We start from the raw sequence: 14849 nt of genomic DNA on the forward strand, positions 1-14849 counted from the left end.
AATGCCGTCTTGGAATGATCGTCAGGAAAGACAGTAGGTTTGCACATGAAATGTAACCTACACTGTCCTAGGAATGTACTGAATTTCTTAGGATCCCCCAAGAACCTTTCCGGGGGTGCCAAGGGTAATTGAATCGGATGTATGACTTGAATGGTAGACGGTCCTTGCCCTCCCGGTGTAAGGGGGGGGGTGCTGAGTCTGTATCGGAGGGGGTAACGTGGCTTCCCTGATGTAATGGGCCCCTCTAGAACCAGTGGGACTGGATCGTGTTATTCCCGCTACTTCCTGTTGAAGGGTACCCATTTCCTTCCTCATCTCATGATTCTCCCTTCTTACTGCATCTACCTCCACTCGCAATGCGTTAAGGGCGTCTAACATAGATGTCAGGACCGTTTCAGTCTCCATGGCTCAGGCCGTAGTAGAACGTGGGCTTGTCACTCTGTCACAGTTTACACAGATTGACTAACCTTAGGAATCCGGTACAGCAGGAGCGATGTAGTAGCTAGTTTCACTCCTCCCTAGATACGGCACCTCAAGTGAGTATAGAATAAACACTCGCCTATGAGGACCTCACCCAGGAAAGGGGAAAAAGTGGATAAATAAAACATAAAGGATTGGCAGCCATAAACCATCTACAGGACTCGACAACAGGAGAACGCCAAATGTTGGATGTGTAAGCTGGTACCTGCACAGAGACACAAGAACATGAAAGTCACACCCTTCTCTAGAGTAAACTACCACCTCTATGTGTATGATAATGTGGACTTTCACTTACATCATATGGCTCCCATAATCATCCCGATAGAAAAAGGCAAAATAGAAAAATAAAGTAAAAAGAAAACCGGGAACTGCCCAAAAACCCCGACTTTAGAAAGAGACAGAAGCTTCTCATGCAAAAACTTCCAGTCAGGTTGAGAAAGCTTCGAATTTATGAAATGAGTAAGTTAAATGTTCCACTATGACATATACCAGTTCATGTCTCAGAAGGTCTCTGAACACCTAATCCGAGCCTCGCAACAGCTCTAAGAAATCAAAATGTTCGGCAAGTCCCAAATGCCAAAAACCACAAAGTTAATGTAAAGCAAAAAGCCAGAAGAGAAAAAAGGCACTCTTCCAATGCTAGCCCTCCGCTAGCCAAAGTTCCGATAATGGAAATAGAATACAAATGGAGCAATAGGTTCGAGCCACTAGCCACGGGTGCACTGTACCTCTGAGTCAGTGTCCAAGCGCGGCTTCCAGCGCGACTCTGCACGGCTCCCTCGCGGCTTTCAGTGCACGGCTCCCTCGCGGCTTTCAGCGCGGCGTTCTGCACGGCTCCCTCGTGGCTTTCAGAGTGGCGTTCTGCACGGCTCCCTCGCGGCTTTCAGCGCGGCATTCTGTACGGCTCTCCCAACGGTCAGCAAACGTTGTAGCCAGGACTTGTATCTCCCCAGCGCAGCTCACACGGATGTAGAAACACGGATACAGTCACAAGAATCCAAGAACAAAAGAGCATAAAGATGCGGCTAAACCACAGGTGACAAGCCCCGCGAACTGCACACAGAAAACAAATATAGAATGCCAGAAAGGAAAGTAGTGAACAGTGAAAACAGACTACCTACAAGCATTCTGGGACCTGTAGTCACACTCTACGTGTCTGAATCGTGACAGCTATATTTTGTTTTGCTATCCTATGTTTTGTTTAGTTATGCTATGCTATGTTTTGCTATCCAATGCTATGCTGTGTTTTGTTATGGTGTGCTGGGTTTTGTTATGCTATTTTTTTTATGCTATGCTATGGTTTGCTATGCTATGCTATGTTTTGCTAGGCTATGCTTTGTTATGCTATGCTAAGTTTTGTTATGCTGTTTTGTTGTGTTTTATTATGGTATGCTTTGTTTTGCTATGCTATGTTTTGTTAAGCTATGCTATGCTATGTTTTGTTGTGTTTGGTATGCTATGCTATGTTTTGCTATGCTATTATATGTTTTGTTTTGCTATGTTTTGTTAAGCTATGCTTTGTTGTGTTTTGCTATGTTTTGTTATGCTATGTGTTGTGTTTTGTTATGCTATGTTTTGTTATGTTATGCTATGTTTTGTTATGCTATGCTATGTTTAGTTTTGCTATCCTATGCTTTGTTTTGTTATGCTATGCTATGTTTTGTTGTGTTTTGTTATGCTATGTTTTGTTGTTTTGCTATGTTTTGTTATGCTATGCTTTGTTTTGTTATATTATGCTATGCTATGCTATGTTTTGTTATGCTATGTTTTGTTATGCTATGCTAAGCTTTCTTTTGTTATGCTATGTTGTGTTTTGTTATGCTATGTTGTGTTTTGTTATGCTATACTATGTTTTGCTATGCTTTGCTATGCTATATTGTGTTATGCTATGCTATGTTTTGCTATGCTTTGTTATGTTATGCTATGCTTTTTGTTACGCTATGTTTTGTTATGTTTTGTTGTGTTTTGTTCTGCTATGCTATGTTTTGTTATCCCCTTAAGTGCTGCCTCGGTGCATTGGCCGACGGCAGCACTACCTCCCCAGTGCTGCGCACGACCATTGGACGTCCATTCAGCACTAGTTCCAATGGACAGCGCAGCACTGGGGAGGAATGTTTAATAGCATCTATGAGGTTAAACTATGCTATGTTTTGTTTTGCTATGCGTTATGTTATGCTATGGTTTGTTTTGTTATGCTTTGATATGCTATGTTTAGTTGTTTTTTGTTATGCTATGCTATGCTTTGTTGTGTTTTGCTATGCTATGTATTGTTTTGTTATGCTATGTTTTGTTTTGCTATCCTATGCTTTGTTTTGTTATGCTATGCTATGTTTTGCTATCCTATGCTTTTTTGTTATGCTGTGTTTTGTTATGGTATGCTATGTTTTGTTATGCTATGCTGGTGAGGGTGTGTGAGGGTGAGGGGGTGTGAGGGCGAGTGAGGGTGTGTGAGGGGGTGAGGGTGAGTGAGGGTGTGTGAGGGGGTGAGGGTGAGTGAGGGGGTGTGAGGGTGAGGGTGTGTGAGGGTGTGAGGATGGGTGAGGGGGGTGTGACTGTGGACGTCTTGGGTTCAGAGAGTCCCGTCTGCCAGTGTTTCCGCATGGCTGCCATGTGAGCTGTGTGCAGAAGAAAATCACCTCTTGATAGGTCATACCTCTCTCAGGGGCCATTGAAGGGGAGCATGGCACGTTCTTCATATAGATCCCCTATGGTAGATATTCCAGTTTCTCTCGAAGCCTCTAATCTACGTCAATTCCCCCGTGAGGCAGAGCCTCAGACATGGTCAGTGGAATTTCAGGTGCATAAGGGCATCGGGTCCTCGCTCGCCTGAGGGTTCTATTCCAGCATTTATGCACTACTAGCAAGTCAGAGGGTCGCAAACAACCCTGTATGGGGAGTTTCAACAGTATCTGTGATAGTAGTCGCAGGCTCGAGGCGTCATGATACGGAGTACCACCCTTCATCTCCCAGCTCTCCATAAGAACCCGGTGACCATTGTTTTGAGCTGAGTAAAAAGTCGAGGCGGAATCCATGTTGGTAGTGAGCCAAAATAATACGAGTCTTGGCAATGTTACCATCTTTAGGAGGGCAACTCAGCCCGCAACTGATAATGGAAGGGTCCCCCAGATGTCGAAGCTACTTTTAATGGCGGCCCTAATCTGTTTGTCCCGGTCGAGAATAGACACGACTTTGCCCAGTTTACTCCGAGCCCCGCCACTCTTCCAAGAGCATGCAGGAGTTCTTTAGCCCCATGAAGTGCCACTTCCGAGTCGGCTAGAAACATCAATAAGTCGTCCGCATATAGCGCTATGTATGGGATATGCTCTGACACCCTCAAACCGTGGTAGTGCTGGCCCGATCTAGCACGGACTGCCAGGGGCTCCATCGCCAGGGCAAACAGTAAAGGCATCAGCGGACCCTGTCTTGTTCCTCTGTCCACCTCGCAGGAGTCCGATATCAGGCCCCCCGTCCTGACCCTGGCCATAGAGTCTTTATATAATAGAGCCGTCCACTTTACAAACTTCGCTCCCATACCAAATTTCTGCACCACTTGAAAGAGGTCAAATAGTATTTTACTGATGTTAGGCCCTGGTCTGTGTCCTAATGCTTCCAGTATGACCCACTGTTGTTCCATATCAGTACGGTGTTGATTAAGGTAGTGTTTTGTTAGGTATGTGGATGTCTTTTTGCACCTGTTGGTACTCCGGTGTTCATTTATTCTTAACCAGACTTTTCATGTTGACATGCCAATATATTTATCACATGGGCACATGATCATATGGACCACATTTTCAGAATTGCAATTTGTGTGCTGTCATAAAACCCGGGGACGGTCAGTCTCAATGTTCACCTCTTTGTGTTGTTTTGTAAGGGACATACAGAGCAATTGCGGCAAAGAAAGTTCAACTACAGGGGGCATATCCCAGAGCTTTCTCGGTCTCTGTTGTATATTCATCTTATGAGAAATAGATGTATGTACTAGCCTGTCTCTAAGGCTTTTACTCCGTTATTAGGGAAACAGTGACAGCTCCCAGTCAATGGCAGCTTTTTCCAGTATTGTACAATTTCTTGAGATTATATCCGCTTCAGTGCATTAGATGCTGGCGTAAAGGTTGTGACACAAGTTATCCTATCCTCTGCCTCCTTGGTGCAAGTTTCTAGTAAGGCCCTCTTATTATTACGGGCTGGTTTCTTTGTTTTCTTAATTATTCTTGATGGATAGTTCTGTGCCTTTAATTTTTTCAGCTAATCTACCTGCTAGTTCCTCAAAAGTGGCACTGTATGTGCAGTTGTGTCTAATCTGCAAAAATTATCCAAAAGGCAGATTTTCCCTTAATGACTTCGGGTGATGACTATCAAATCGTAATAGGCTGTTTTTGTCAGTTGGCTTTTCGTGTACCTTAGTGGTTATTTCATCTCCCACCGTAATGATCTCAAGGTCAAAAAAGGTAATAGAATTCTTGTCTACAGTGTTTGTGAATGTTAAAAATGGATGCCTGGTGTTTATCCAGGAACAGGCTTCAAGTGCAGAGTTCCAGTACCTCTCCAGATAATCAGGATGGAATTAATATATATGCGCCATAGTCTGATGTTCGTTCGATAAGAATTAGAATCATTATAGATGTATTCGTTTTCAAACTGGTTAACATAAAGATATTCCAAACTTTGGGCGAAAGTAAAGCCCATAGAAGTGCCTTTCACTTGATGATATAAATTATTTTCTTACTTGAAGAAGTTTTCCGTAAGGTCAACTCTGGCACAATCCATTGTAAAGCCAATTGGAGTAATGGTGTCAATCTGGGTAGCCCTGAGAAGGTTTTCAATGGTGGTAAGGGTTTGCTCTTGTGGTATCGATCTATAGAGGGCATCTATATCCATTTTCATCAATATATCCGTACTAGAGTCAATAATCAAGTTGTTGTGAAGACATAACACTTCTTTTGTATCTTTCAAATATGAGGGCATCGTCTTTACTATTGGTCTCAAAAACCAGTCACAAAATTGCGACAATGGTTCAAGGATAAAGTTGATCCCAGAGACGATAGGCCGGCCTGGTGGTGGAAATTTGGTTTTGTGCAGTTGCGGCAGAATGTAGAATAAAGCCCTTCTTGGTTTTTCAGGTGTGAGTCATCTTACTTCTCGTACTGTGATCCAGCCCATATTTAGTGCTTCCTCCACCATAATCTCGATTTAATTGATAAGGCGTTGGTTAGGGTCTTCATCTAAGACTTCATAGCTGTTTCTGTTTGATAACAACCATCTTCATTCTGTGTTGCACATGTCTGCTGTAAGGATGACTGTAGCAGCCCCCTTGTCAGCAGGTTTGTAGACTATGTCACTCCTTCTCCCCAGGTCATCCAGGGCCTTACCTTCATTTGTTGACAGATTGTGAAAGCCCGTATAATCTGCATGGAATCTATCTCCTCTGTGACCACACCTTCAAAAGTTTGTTTTGCTGCCGGGGTCATTTGTGATGATGGTAAGAATGTTGATGTTGTTCTTAACCCTGTGTTTTTTATCCTGCTGTCATCTTCGGCTGCCTCGCTAAATAATGATTTTAATATAATTTTTCTGAAGAGTTTGGCTAGTTCAGCTCTGGGTTTAAATTTACCCTCCTTGGGGGTTGGAGTTGGTACGAAACCCAGTCCCTTATTGAGGACCTCTAGTTCTGTTGTAAAGGTTATGTCGCTGTGGTTGACTACTGCGGTCCTTCCAGCTCAGGCAAAGAGGAACACAGGGTGTACAATGGATGGACCCCGACATATGAGTAACGAGGAGTATGGCAAAGGATACCAACCATGCAGGTCCAAGCAGGAAGACACAGCAATAGAGACCATGAGAACCCTGCAGGGGTAGTCCTTGTATTCCGGTTCAGGGAGGACCTGGCTTAGCAGTTCGGGCTGGACTGTTCCCATGAGGAGCAAGATCAAGACGGATTTGCATATGGCTGGATCCAAACTGAGGTGGCATGGTGGGTGAAAAAATATGGATTGGGATGCGATCTTGACCGATTGCCAGTGGCTGAGAATATGCACCCTGTGAAGATAATGTCTAGTACTCCTGTTGGGTCGCCAGTGGCTGTGATTAATTCAAGCATTACATCCATTAGCTTGTTGTAGTTGCAGCTAACTCTTGAGCAGCACATGGTGAACCCAGGAATGTAGGCAGTTCTCTTTTGCAAGATATAACTCCTGTATTATTCCTCTATCTAGACCTAGCCGATCAGAACTGTTCAATTATAAAAAAACACTGTTTGTTTCTAGAAACGCGGCTGCCTTCTCTGAAGCGATTGCCCTCTTGTGCTTGCCTGCTTGGGTGATAAAGAGCTCCTAAAAGCTTTCTGTTTTTTTCGAGGTGTGAGCGGTATACATAAATATAAATGATTGTTCTGATGGTTGAAGCTTGATTTGAATACAGCATCTCAACTCGCCCATCAAATGCTCTTGTTGTTCCTGTTACTGTGCACTGAAAGCTTGCCTTTTAAAGCAACTCCCTTTTCACATCTTCCATCCTGCCTCCATGGTCAGTCATTTTTTAGACCAGTGCCGCTGTGATGGATTCCCTACATGTATCTATGTGTGCATATGCTATAGTCTGGACTCCATAGCCATTGAAAACATGTCAACCTTTTTGGTTTTTCTCAAGATTATGTCCAAAAATGCCATGATTTTCTTTTCTGTCTCTCTATGTCATTGGTTGAACTTTTCTGCTTTCTAGCTGCTAGTTGGAAACAAATCCATCTTCTCCTATTTATTGTTTGTCAGCCTGGTGTTTTGCGGGTTTTAACCACCTCTGTCACCCTGTGGTTAGGCCTTGCTTCGTCCGTTTGGTACTTGCTGCACCTGCTCTTCCCTGCCAACTCCCTACTCATTCTGCCTGCATTTGTCTTGCCAATAAATGGAGCATGCGCCTGTTCATGCTGGCACTCACACAGCTCTCTGGAGAATCCTCCATTTCTCTTTGTTCTGTTGGTGCCTCAACAAGTGAGCTTATCAGCAGACTATCCCTCTCACTGACTGCTCATTGCTCTGGGCATTCTGAACTCCATTGGTTCCATCTTGTGAGTGCCTTCCTGGAGGAAGAGGTCATCGCTGCTCGGCTTGTAGTACTAAGGACCTAATCAAACTTTTTGGTCAAGGCATGTTTAGCTGTAGATAACCATGCTTTGCATACTCCTGCCATCTAATGTTGGATCTGGATGTGTGCAAGTTGTTTTTCTTCGAAGTAGTCTTTTGAGCAATGAGTTTGAATGACTCCTCCTCTTGGTGATAATGTGATGGGCATTGACTCCATTGTTAGATTGTTTTCTTTCGGCGGTCAGGTTCGGACGTGTGTGCATATGCTCCTGGTTGAGACCGTTGCAGATCTCTCTTCGGTTCCTAATGCACTCTAACCGCACCGGTATCGTTTTCGATTGCGCTTGCCCAATGTGAGTATTGAGGTACAATCTCTTGTCGAACTGACTCGCTTCCACAGTGGCCATTTCAGGGCCTTGCCCTTCGGGGCCTTTGAGAACATATTCTCAATCAGGTCCTGAGGTATTAGTTTCCAGGATGTCATGCTCTAGATCCGAGAAAAAAGGTGTGTTAACAATAGCCCAAAATTTCGAGCTATCCTTTAGGACTTCAGCAGACATTAGAGCATTCCAGGCCTCTGATTTGATCTCACTTTTGCGGATATATACCGCTAGCTTATAGTGCTTCCTGAGACTAGCTATCAGCTCCCTGTCTCTTGGTTTATTTTTCAGGGCTTGTATTAGACTTCGATGAGCCCTAGAGCAGTTGCGTCAAACCACCTTTCACCTGAGTAGAATCTGGGTTTAGTTATGACAGTCAGGTCAGTTGCTACCTGGCCACAGATACCTTCAAAGGCTCTAATAACCTCAGCCTTTGGGGTGGAATAATCTGCGCATTTTGCGATATCATTGTTAGCCTTTATGCATAAATTAACAAAAAAAGATTCAGGAATTACGTTAGACCATTTGAGCCTCCTCCCCTGGTCACTTGGTAACACGTGATTAACTCCTGTGTTCCTGCCCAGTGAGCACAGAAAACCCGTCTTTGTTTAACTCGAGAATTACTGGGTTATGATCGCTAAAGGGAGACAACCTAGCATTATAGGACCCTACATTAGCTAACATTGAGGGGGACAAAAATATGTAATCAATAATGGTATCCCTTCCCTTGGCCTTAAATGTTGGAACCCGCTCAGATAAATCATTAAAGCCAGGTTCGAAGAGGTCAACTCCTGCCAGGAGGTCCCCCAGAGCCTCCCCCTTTTGTGTGTGCTCAAAGTGGGGTGACACTGAATAATCAGGGCCCAAGTGATCACCAACATAATAATTCAGATCACACAGATGAATATTAAAATCGCCGATAAGTATAATATAATAAAAAGTGGATTGCTTCGACCTATATACTTCTAAAAAACATTTCAGATAAGATAGATGTTCATTCATAAAGTCGCATTCCCCAGAGTTAGTGCTTAGTTCTACTATCAGACAATTATGGGAGCTTACCTACATCATCTTTGTGGACCCTTTTAATTTTAAAGAAAAAAGGAGCACTAAGCCCCCCTTGGCTCTGCCTGCCAGAGTAGGACGTGCAGGTGAGCAGTAAGTTTTAACCCCTTCCCTGCGGGGCATATTCCCCCGCTGTGCTGGGGGGAGCAGGGGGCGTGCACAGCGCCCCGGTGCTCATGACGAGCTCAGCTCGTCATGAGCCACGGTGCTCGTCATGAGCACACGAGCACCGTGGCTCATGACGAGCTGAGCTCGTCATGAGCATGGAAGGTGTTAAAGCCATCCTGCCAAAAGTTGCTCTCCCTCTCCCATGTTTCCTGGATAATGTTGTATTTTTTTTTATAAACTTTAGCCAACTAGGAACATCCCTTTTAGATCTGAGACCCGCAATGTTCCAGTTAATGATCTTGCAATTAGGGGCAACTTCTGTGTCAATGGGTAGATATTATGACTGGGTTCAGGTAGAAAATCATGGGGTATCTCTAGTCAGTCATTCTCGTCTAACTGGGACAGTGGTGAAAATCTATTTGATAGGGTTATGCCCACTCCTTCGGAGCCTGTTTGCATAGAAAGAGTTTGCGGGACTGTTATGTCTCTGACACTAAAACTTTCTGGGCGGAGCTCCGAATTTTTACTTTCAACATAGCGTTGAGGAGACTGATAGGGCCTTCTCGAGTATACCTCAGAGTGGGTTTTTACAAATACATTTGATCCTCTTACTGGGGTGATTAAACAAACCCAATGGCAGAGCTCTGATACCCCCCTTCCCCTTCTCCAGGTCCGAGGCATCCCAAAACAGTCTATCAGCTGCATTTTGTTTGTTAAAGTTAACAATAATAAAATCGCCGTCAACTTGTTTCGGGCGATTACCCACACACCCCACCCGTCTGGCCATTATAATGCTAGAAGAGATCTTTGTATTTCCAGTACAGTATTGTTCACACCATTTTTTGGCTTCTAATAGCAGGGATTCGTTATCATCAGCACCAAATGGTGGTACCCTTACAAGGACAGCAACCAGTGGGGTAGCTTCTGGGGGGAGATTAAGACTACAACAATTGGGTTTTACAAGCCTCTCATGTGAGGGTGGGGGCTCACTAATAACCAAGGTCTGGGCATTAGCTGTCATGTCCACAGGGAGAGCTGGAATTACCCCCCTCTCAAGGGGGTCCTGGTAAGCCCCAACTCTCTCTTTGAATCCGGATTCTGACCTTACCCATGATGGGGAATGTGGTTGACCACCCGTGTTGTCTACACCAGTACATAGCCTGGTCTCTGGTTGGGTTTTAGGGAGCATAATTGAACTAGGAGTAACATGCAGAGATTTCGGGGCTGTTAAAAAGAATCAATACGCTCAAAATTTTTCAAAATCCCAGCAACACAAGTGTTCAAGTATCAATAATATCTTTAGCTATGCTAGTAAGAGCAGATTCCAGCCGTGAAGTAAAGATCTCCTCCACCATATTCCGAACTGTTAAGTCAATATTTTCACTCGCAACATTCCCTTGGATAGAGTTACTTTTTTTCTTTCCTTTGTCCCGTTTACAAGTTTTTCTGATAGATCTCCCTTTCCCAGCGGGCCCCAGGAACAGCCCTTTTGGTGGCATTTCCAACACAGGCAAAGGTTCTTTAGTAGCGTCATCCATGCCACCATACTGAACAACATAGCAACTCATCTGGCTCTTGGCTGGTGCCCAAGCCCATCTCTTTTTCTGTGTTGGCGATTTCCTTCTTTAGGGCTCCCACCGCCAAGATTAGATATGATATAATAGACTCCGACTTTCTTGGAATTTTTGCTTTCAGCCCCCCTTGATCTTGACTACATAATTGTTTCCGCTTACCCATTGTTGACATTAGAGGGGTGGCCTCTTCCGGTCACTGACGGGCAAGGACGGGCCCGCCCTTAGCCAGTGCTTCGCCCGGGCGCGTCCCGCAAAGAGCTTTATGCGCCTCCCGGGGTATGTTGGTGACAGCTGCGGCGGCCCAGGGAGCAGTCTGGGAACTGTGGTGCCGGTCCCCCCCCCCCGGGAAGTTGCTGGTGGAGGCGGTGTTGCGCGGGTCCCCATGAACATTCTCAAATAAGCTTTGAGTCCTACCATACTACTAGCTTCGCTCCGGACCGATTTGCAGCGGACAAGTCATGTCTCTGCGACAGCTCTGGAGCACGTGTCTGTACACACTGAACACGCTGCTGCAGCAGAAGAAATACCAAGCAGCACTTGTTGTGATCAAGGGGTTCCACAACGGAGCAGTGTAAGAACGGAGGAAGTGGAGAACAAAGGACCGAGCAAGTCACTATCCTTTTCCCGTTGTCTCAGCACTGAACTTTATACCCCTTGCAACAGTGCTGTATTCAATATCAATTACAATTTGATCCTTTCAGTTTGTTCTGCGCCCTCCGAGCTCCCTCGCCCAACACTACACACCCGCCTGAGCACAACTCCCTTGTCCAACACTACACACCCCGCCTGATACAGCAATGCATTCTGAGTAGAATTGAGTGCCGCACCCGGTTTTCTGCTCCAGACCTTCCACTTTAGTCTTCACATCGTTCCAGGTGCTCACTTTCCTCGGGCACAGAAAGTACTGCGTTTTTTTCTGCACCATTGTTGCATTTGGCCCCAGGCTGTGTCGCCAATCCAGCTCTGTCTAACACGCACTCCAATGCTGCTTTTTTTCCAGACCTGCATTCATTGCATTGCATCTCGGCTGACTGTGCATATATTCCCAGGACTTGAGGAGACTAAGCGTCTCCGATTTTCTGGGACACTCCCTGTTTTTCTCCAGCTGTTAACACATTTAGCTTATATCCTTGTTTTTAGAGAGTATTGACTGAAAACGGAGAGAGGTTACTTTTTATGTGCTCTAAGTCCGAACGAGTTTGCAGCTCTTATCAGAACACATTTTAATTAACACCAATGAGGCAAGGTTTAAAGTTTTTTTTTAAATTTAGTTTCTTAGTGCCTTGTCTGTGTTTCTATGTTGGTGCGCATTGTCATGTAATTCATTTTGGTGCCCCATGGCTCTTGTAATAGCGTAGTCCCCCTTGCGAAATGCCCAGTTTTGGGGTTTTCTAAATCTGGTCACTCTCATAGCCAATAGGTCTCGCCTTTGGGACCTTATAAGTGTTTAGCCATGCAACAGTTGATGTTTTTGCACCAAGGATATTGTGCTGCATAAATAAATACTTATATAGGAAATTCCGAGCATCAATGTAAATGCCAAAAGGTCCTCGTCATTGTTGACGTAGACACCAATCGTCCCGTAATCCGACATTTCCTATATAGTGATGTGATCTCTATTGATGTACTTGAAGGATCTGGTCTTTTACCCTTCACACGGATTGGTATAATTACGAAGCAGTGGGATGTTGAGACGGGAATAAGATTTATGAAACCAAACTGTGAAAGAAACTCGATACATTTTGAATATCAACCTTTGAGGAAGCCACTGACCGTTGGATACAGCTTGAGGGAGACCAGACCTAGATATTTTTGCCCTGACGAAGTTCCTCTCGGAACGAAACGCGTTGGCTGATGTCCAAAATATTTTAAACTGAAGACGTAATAAAGCATATATTTTGGAATACATCTGAAAATTTCCGACTTCATTCTGGTGCACCGTCCTTCCATTCTTAAATCTACTTATCTGGTTTCCAGTGGAGTATATGTGCGGCATCCTCCGGACGAGATTGCACGGACAATACATTTAATTGGCTTAATGAGAAGCTGAGGTGCAGAACCTTGGTCAGCCGCATTGTGGTTTGTTTCACTAATAATACTACCAATATACAACACAATGCACATTTGTGCACCACTGCTCATAACACCGCACTTCGAAACCAAAAAGTACATTCCACACCTCTCTCCCACTCTCATGCTTTCAAATGCATTTCCCAAACATTCTGTTCTTGGCATGGTTATCCTACTCTGTGACAGCTCCCACTGAAAGACTGCAAGATTACAAGAAAGAAACCTTTAAGAGAAACAAGGCATATGCAGGACGTTGTACATTCAGGCTAGGATAAAATGACACACCAAAGTCAATTAAAATAATGGTAGTCAAAGGTCATCACAGGGTGTCAGACCACAAGAGTGCCTCTAGCACTACATCTACACCACACACATTCACAAAGCATTGTGTGGATGTTCTAGCACACAAACAAGCTAATGTAGGAAGGCCGTGCTATGTACATTCTTTCAAATAACTGCAAGACCCACAGGTTAGCCACCGCTTTGAAAAGAACTGCTTTACACTCTATGCAAAGCATGTGTATCTACAGCTACATATGACAAACGTATTGTTACTTACCCTGCAAGCATATGTTTGTGGCATGTAGTGCTGTAAATTAACAAGCGCCTACACCCTCCTCTTTGGATACCTGTGGTTGTTGCAGTTTACTGTACCTTTTTGCTATGCATAGCCATCTCTTTACTACACTAACTTTACACTCCATTCTCGACACTTTGTGGGAAAACAATCTAATAATGGAGTCTATGCCCATGCATATTATCATCAAGAGGAGGAGTCACTCGAACTCGGGATTCTAAAGACATCTTTGAAGAAAAACAACTTTTCACACATCCAGATCCAATATTAGATGACAGGAGTATGCAAAGCTTGTGAATCTACAGCACAACATGCCAAAAACAGATGCTTACAGGGTAACCTAATCCTTCACGCAGGAAATTGCTGAGTAAACACTTAATCAGTTTTCACTTGCACTACTATGAAAGGAATAAGCTTCTCCCTTTTATCTTTCTGTTCCTCTTTTAGGGACTATTTCCACGAAGCATAGAGTGCCAGATATAACCTGTTGATTATGCCCCAATTGGTAAAATATTTTTTCTGTCATCTTTTATTTGTCCTAACCTATCAAAATACTTCAGATCATTAGACATTTTCCTGTAAATGTGCAATTTTTCTAATTACACTACACTAATACCACTTGGCTGCAGAATTGCTATGGTTAAATGGTAACTAAATAAAAAAATGGGGACAGAGTCAGGCTTACAGGTGAGTTGCTTTTCATGTCTCGCTGCATGGGAAATAAGGGTGAGTTGGGAGGCGTTAATATGTCAGACTGCCTCCTGAAGTGCTAAGTGTGGCGCCATGGCTCATTTCTTTTTCAATCCTACCCTCTTTGGTGTAAATGGCCATACACTTGATGGAAGTACAGGAGTGAAGATAAATCGCGCAGAGACCTCCTTCATTAACAACCACGCCCTTTTTTAATATCAACCCATCATTTTGGTAACTCTGCCATAAGCCTCCTCAGCCTGAGACCTCCAAAAGGCCTGCTAAACCATCTCAGGCTGACAAGGAATCAAAGTGCCCGATGGAACCTGCAGGAGAGTGGGCATTTTGCCCGCCGCAAATCTCTGCCCTTTCTTTAAGTCATTTTTTTATCATTACGTTTTAAGAGATTTTTTGCATTTCTGTTTTGATCCTCTGTTTATTTTATATCTATTAATGGTTTTGATGGCTAATTCAAAGGCTGGCAAGAATGGAGCAGGTGGCACAGGTTTTCTGCGCCTTGCAGGTCACTTAGGTCTCAGCGACATCTTTTTGCCTCAATATGTGTGGGCCTACTGTTTTTCAATACTTGCATTCACTTCTTGCTTCACAAGCTTTAAGAGCAATGGACATTGAAGAAGTGTGATGCAATATTAGTAGGCTACTAAGCTATGTAAAAACAACTTTCTTTTGAAGCTTTTTCAATTTAGTGATTCATTTTTCATCTTTAAAACGGTAGCTTAGTTGGAATTAATTGACATGTTGACAGTTTCTAATTAATAAACCCACGAGGAGCAAAACATAATGAGAATGTGCTTTAGGTATAGTAGAC

The 14849-nt window shown here is 43.9% G+C and overlaps 1 protein-coding gene across 2 annotated transcripts in view; it reads left to right on the forward strand.

Annotated features, from left to right (window-relative positions):
• Positions 1–14849, forward strand: part of ZFX (zinc finger protein X-linked) — a 606526-nt gene that overhangs the window by 53021 nt on the left and 538656 nt on the right. The gene's annotated exons all lie outside the window — the stretch shown is intronic.

This window comes from Lissotriton vulgaris, chromosome 8 (assembly GCF_964263255.1).
Source record: "Lissotriton vulgaris chromosome 8, aLisVul1.2, whole genome shotgun sequence".
Classification (NCBI taxonomy): domain Eukaryota; kingdom Metazoa; phylum Chordata; class Amphibia; order Caudata; family Salamandridae; genus Lissotriton; species Lissotriton vulgaris.